Source organism: Panthera tigris, chromosome A1 (genome assembly GCF_018350195.1).
Source record: "Panthera tigris isolate Pti1 chromosome A1, P.tigris_Pti1_mat1.1, whole genome shotgun sequence".
In the NCBI taxonomy this organism is placed as follows: domain Eukaryota; kingdom Metazoa; phylum Chordata; class Mammalia; order Carnivora; family Felidae; genus Panthera; species Panthera tigris.
The window spans coordinates 188,807,928-188,813,972 of record NC_056660.1 but is presented as its reverse complement, the minus strand read 5'-3'; the positions used below and the strand labels follow the sequence as shown (position 1 = coordinate 188,813,972).

General features: G+C 40.4%; 1 long non-coding RNA gene across 1 annotated transcript; it reads right to left on the bottom strand.

The window, feature by feature from the left end:
• Window positions 1-3,523: 3,523 nt before the first annotated feature.
• Window positions 3,524-5,845, bottom strand: LOC122240500. The gene is made up of 2 exons (XR_006220313.1): window positions 5,762-5,845; window positions 3,524-3,838 (listed from the first exon to the last, which is right to left on the bottom strand). It is a non-coding gene; the product is annotated as an uncharacterized LOC122240500 (long non-coding RNA).
• Between the last annotated feature and the right edge of the window lie 200 nt (window positions 5,846-6,045).

The following is a 6,045-nucleotide window of genomic DNA, read 5'->3' as shown; positions in this document are numbered from 1 at the left end:
TGAACCATGAGATCATGACCTGAGCTGAAGTCAGACATTTAACCGACTGAGCCACCCAGGTGGTCACCCAGGTGAATTTATTTTTAATCAAGGTCTCATAAAGGTTTAAAAATAAAATCATGTCTACTTATATAATGATACCTGATATTTATTGAGTAAATACTGTTTTTAGTTTTTATGTGATTTTTCTCCTTTAATTTTCCCACAATCCTGTCAGGTAAATATCAAGAATATCTTACTCTACAGATGAGGAAAATAAAGCTTAGAGAAGTTAAGAGACTTAATCAGAGTCAAAGCTTATAAATGACATTTGTCTTTCTGACTCACAAATCTGTTATCTTGATCACTATACTATTCTGGTTTCTGGTTCACGTTTGCATACACATGAGATATAATTTAGGAATCAACTGACTTACTGAAAATAATAGAACTACATGAAATCAGATGAATCTGGAGTACAAGGTCACCATCCCCATGAGTAAAGATCTTTGATTATTTGTCCTGATATGCTGTGAGCTGGCACCTGGTGGCAGGTCCTCCAAAGTCAGATTTAACTATGCTTAGGAGCCTTGATGCCACTTACGTCTATTGTAATTGACTGACCCAGGTTGACTTTTGAACTTTCCAGTGTTCAGATTCTTTTGTCCAAACCACAGTCTCCATTCCGTGGGTTATGGGCTTTGGAATTGGTTGAATTCATGGAGGAGGAAGGGTGAAGGTGGCAGGGGATGGGGCTAACCTATTGGAAGTCCTGCTTATGATTTTGGGACCATATTCCCCTTGAGGTCCTGGTGCTCTCTCATCAAAGCCTTGGTAACTTAATCGTTAAATGCATTTGCTCACCCTTTAAAAGACAACAGTTTCATCACATTACTTTTAGGCTGTCTCTTCTTGGTGACTGAATGTCTGGGCTATGTCATAACAAGACCAATTGAAAAGAAAAAGGTGCACAAAGCCAAGGCACATCCCCTACCCTCCAAATCAGATCACATTCTTCTTAGGATGTGCAAATCTTCTGCTCTTCTGTAGCTCAGGGTTGCTTCCTTAGAGGAGTTAGTTGTGCAGTTTTATGGCCTGTGCTGACCTCATGATGTCATTTGGTCATCAGAGAAGATGCTAGAGGTTAAGAAGACTAGCTCCTAAGAAGCAGGACCAAATATAAAGGGCCTATGGAGGGGCCTAGAAACAGTTGTAGGGGGCCAAGGAAAGGAAGTAGGGAGGGTCCTCAGGCAGGATTTTGCCACTTGCAGCGAGGAAACTCTTTTTACTACACTTGGGCACATGGACATGATGGCTATCCATCAGCCAGCTGTTTGTACCTGAGCATGAGATCTGGCTCTGAGGGTCTGGACAAACCAACCAACCAACCAACCAACCAACCAACCAACCAACCAACCACAGAAGTAGCTGTGCTGCCCAATAGACTGTTAAACACATTTAATTAATGTGTAATTCCATTTTAGTCCATTAAGTGTAGAGGTCTCATTGATATACAGCACATAGGACATAGGCAGATAACACTAAGGGATGCCTCTGGTTCTAACAATGCTGGGAATTTATTCTGCTTGTGACCATGTTTATCATTTCCAAGGCAGGTTTTTATTTTCTAAGATTTTTTTTTTTAAGTTTATTTATTTATATTGGGGTGAGGGAGGAGCAGAGAGAGAGGGAGAGAGAGAGAATCCCAAGCAGGCTCTGACACTGACAGTGCAGAGCCTGATGTGGGGCTTGAACTCACAAACTGCAAGATCATAACCTGAACCCACATCAAGAGGTGGATGCTTAACCAACTGAGCCACCCAGGCGCCCCATAATAATAATACAAAAGAGAACTCCATCAGGCCCATTTCTCCAGGAACTCTGGAATTCTAGAGAGTTAGGAGAGAGATGTTTGTTTTGGTCAGGAGCACTGTCAGAAAAATGATGGCCGATAGAAAGAACATTGGGTTGAGAGATTGAATATCTGTGTTCTCAAACCCTGGCTCACCTGTCATTTTGTGGAGGACAGTGGACAGATCCTAACCCCCATGGCTTCAGCTTCCTGCTCTAAATGTAAGATTTGGAATAGCTAGCTCTTGGAGTTTTCATGTAGCTTGAAGACACCAACCATCTATTTCTTTAGCCTCTTTGTGATGTAATTAAATAACCCTTTCCAACTCCTGAGGCCGGTGGGGAATGCTCTTTGCAAATATGTATTTATCCAGCCCCTAACTCATAGAATCTCTGTGAGCTGGACTGAAAAGCCTCCAGAGGTCACTGGGAATCACTTTTGTGGATTAGTATCAATATAGAGATCCGGAGGCTGAAAGGAATTAGAGAAACAACAAATAATAAAGCAGGCTGGACATAGTGAGACTTGAGTCATTTGTTGATAATAGATGGACCTTTCCCAACCACCTTCATCTTTATGATAGTTTCATTTACAGATATTTATTTATTTATTTAATAAATGGAACCTGGCTGAATTTGGTTGAAAACAAAGTTTGTTTAAAATATTTTGTAACCTTTGAAGATCATCCCCTAAACAACAACTGAGAAGCCACATGTGATATAGGCAGAGACGGGGAGTGCTCTTGGTGAGCACTTCACTTAACGGGCAGACATATTTAAGAATCTTCAAATCAGGGACTCTTGGATGTCTCAGTCAGTTGGATGTCACTGACAGTGCTGAGCCTGCTTGGAATTCTCTCTCTCTTTCTCTCTCTCTGCCCCCTCCCCTGACTTGCAGGTGCATGCATGTGTTCTCTCTCTTTCTCAAAATAAATAATAAAAATACACTTAAAATTTTTTTAAATTTAAAGAAGTTAAACAGGAAAAGAATCTTCAAATCAAATTAAAACAACAACAAAAAAAGGACTTAAACTCTGCCTCCCTCCCAAACCACTGCTCTGTGTCTCCCCTATGTTTCCAGATGTTCTTCTGAAGAATAGGTGTTATATGTTACCTTACTTTTAGTTTTGCCTTACTTTGTGTTCTGCCCCCAGGACTTCCCTGATTTCTGTCACTTCTAGGCAGTTTCATTGTTGCAGCTCTGTGTCTCCTGTATTCTGTTAGCCTTTATCTTGCTTGCCCTCCTGAAAGCTTCCAGTATTATTGGCAAAATTGCCTCCTAAGCCACTTCCCATTCCCTTTAAAAAAATACTATTATTACTAAAAACATAATCTTGGTTCATTGTAGAAAATTTAGAAACTGAAAGACAAGCAAAAAGAAATACAGAAATTACCCATAAGCTGATGACCCCGAGAGAGCCATTATTAAGATGCTATTCTGTTTTCTGGCATTTATGAGTGGAGAGAAGAGAGTGAGGAGAAAACAGTGCAAGATTAGGCTAGAGAGAGGGGTGTGCCAGGCACAGAGCCTGGTCCATGTACTAGAAATTTGGGACTTTTGTCTGAGTGCAATGAGAAGATGACGAGGGATTTTAATAGGGTCAAGAGAAGATCATATATGTGTTTTAGAAAGATTACTATGACTGCAGTGTGGAGACCAGATTGAGGGCAAGAGACCAGTTAGGAAGCCATCCAGGACACAGCTCATGTTTATTCTTAGTACTTCACCTTACATCATTTCCCTCTTCTGGAATATTCTTCTTTCTCCCTAGATCCATACAAACTCTCCTCTTCCTTCAAGCACCTTGAAGTGACCAGGTATTCAAACCCTTCTTGACTTCATTCTTCCCCAAAGTTTTACTCAGTTCATGGGTCCACATTTTACTTACTGCTCCATGGTGTATAACCCACAGTTGCACCGAACCACGGCAGGATTTGTGGAGCTGAGCATAAAGCATTTCATCTTTGCTTCCCCATCATCAATACTTGCATTGTCTCTTGAAAGATCCTATCAGACATGATAAATTTATTAATACTAAAATGGAAATGAAACTAACTCTATTAATCCTCCCAGGGTAACAGCTTTTCAAAAACTTCAAATCCATTGATAGTGGAGAGATATTGAGCTGGGGAATACCACCAGGTTCCACAGTAATCAACTAAAAGCAGATCCTGGTTCTTTTGCACTCCCCCCACTCCACCCTTCCTAAGACAGCTTCCATTGCAATTGAATTGTAATAAACAAAATAAATTAACCCAAAAGAATGGATCTTTAAGGGGGAACTACTGGCATTTTACCAGTAAAAACAATTTCCATAGGTGCTTTTTTAAAAATCATGTAGCATACAAGGAAGTTCAGTTCTAGCACTGAGTGTTGGGACTCAGTATATATATATATACTGGATATATATATATATATATATAGATACATATATATACACATATATATATAGGACCATGAGACACATAATGCTTTTGGGAAGGAAAATGTTGCCATAAAGTCTAGCACATTTTTCTGGGGGATTTGAAATAGCATGTTAAAAAAGAGATCAAACTACTCTTTTGAGGAGAGGTGCCCAGCAAAGAAGAGCATGCCAAACAGAATGACCTTTTACCTGTAAAGATATTTGAGGGCAGGAAATGTGCTGAAGGAGTCAGCTCCCACAAAACTTGGGTAGTACTGGAGAGTAGTGCTCAAAAAGGCAATCTTTATTTTTTTTCTTTAGGCAATATAATTAAATGATAATAGTACCATGTAGCACAGTTTTATGAAGCAATAATCCAGTTCCCAAATGGGTAAACTATAAACCTGATGGCCAAGTCATTTATCCCAATGAGGGAGCCTGATTATTACAGGGGAAAGCAGGGGATCACCCTTTATAATGATTTTGCTACATGAGCTCAAATAGGTCTAAGACACTTGATGCAGATTCTAACCCTGGGTAGGGAAGCTGAAGCTTTGAATCTAGGAGACAGATGAAGGTAAGTGGGGTGGGTTGGGGGCTAGGGGAATGTTGGAGAGAGCTCAGGGAGGGTAAGACCCTGCAAAGGAAGTTAAATGGTTGGAATCACTTAGCAGGGGTGGGTGAAATCAAGAAACTTACAGTTTCAGAAAAAAATCAGACCACAATTGCTTACACTTCCTTGCTCAGAAAGCAAGAAACTATTTTCTAAGGAAAATGGAGAAGGGAAAGGAACTATTAAGTTTTGGGGCTCCAATTATGTGCCAGCATTTTTATAGATCTTATGTCATTTAATCCTCACTGCAACGCTGTGAAGTGAGAATTACCTTCTATATTTTATAATTGAGGAAAAGGAGGCTCCAAGAAGGTTAAGTTATTCACCTAGAGACACAGAACTCATGTTTTGAGGTCAAAATTCAGACCTGCTCCTTTGACTACTGTAGTTTGTCTCACCAGGGCAGTTCCAAAAAAGAACCTCTGAAATCTGACCTGGTACTGGATGGATGGTCTCCAGGGTACACTTAGTGGTTCCTGATGACACAATGTTCTTATACTCTGGGTAGTATGCTGAAAGAATGCTGAACACATTTTTTTTCTAATGGGATCTTTGGAGCCAGGAAGGCAGCCTCCCATGTTTCACTGAGCCCAGATCTGTTCTCTTCACTGGCCAAGCACTGTTCTCTTTCCCCTGCAAAGCACTTATTTTAGTCTGCCAAGAGCCCGGCAGTTTTCCAGGCACCTGATAAGACATCAGTAAATCTTGCGCAGTAAATAAATGCACAAATAAGTGAAAACATCATCCTCACATGTATCTCTGCACATAGAGGAGTATTCTACTGTATTGCCATATTTTGGGGGTAAGGTTCAAATGTTCACCCCTCTTAACTTCTTCACCTTACTAAAGTCTGCTGTTATGTTCTCTTCCCTCCCGCCCTGCCCCATCTTCTGAGAGCACTTATTTTCCATACCCTCATGTCTCCAAGAACTCATATACTGTAGTCTTTGTTCTTGGTTTGGCATGTGAAAATCCTGCCTTTCCTTTTAGATCTAAGGATATGGACTGTGTCTTATCCTGTGTTTCCGTAGCAACTACCTCATCCTTCCGTTAGAAGGTTCTGGTGAATATTGGTTGAATTGAAGAATCTAAGTGAATTTGGGGAGGCAGAAGTTATAGTAGTTAAGAGCATGGACTTCGGGGAGAAACAAAACTGTTTTAGAAAGCTGGCTTTATACTTGCTAGCCTTGAAAGAAG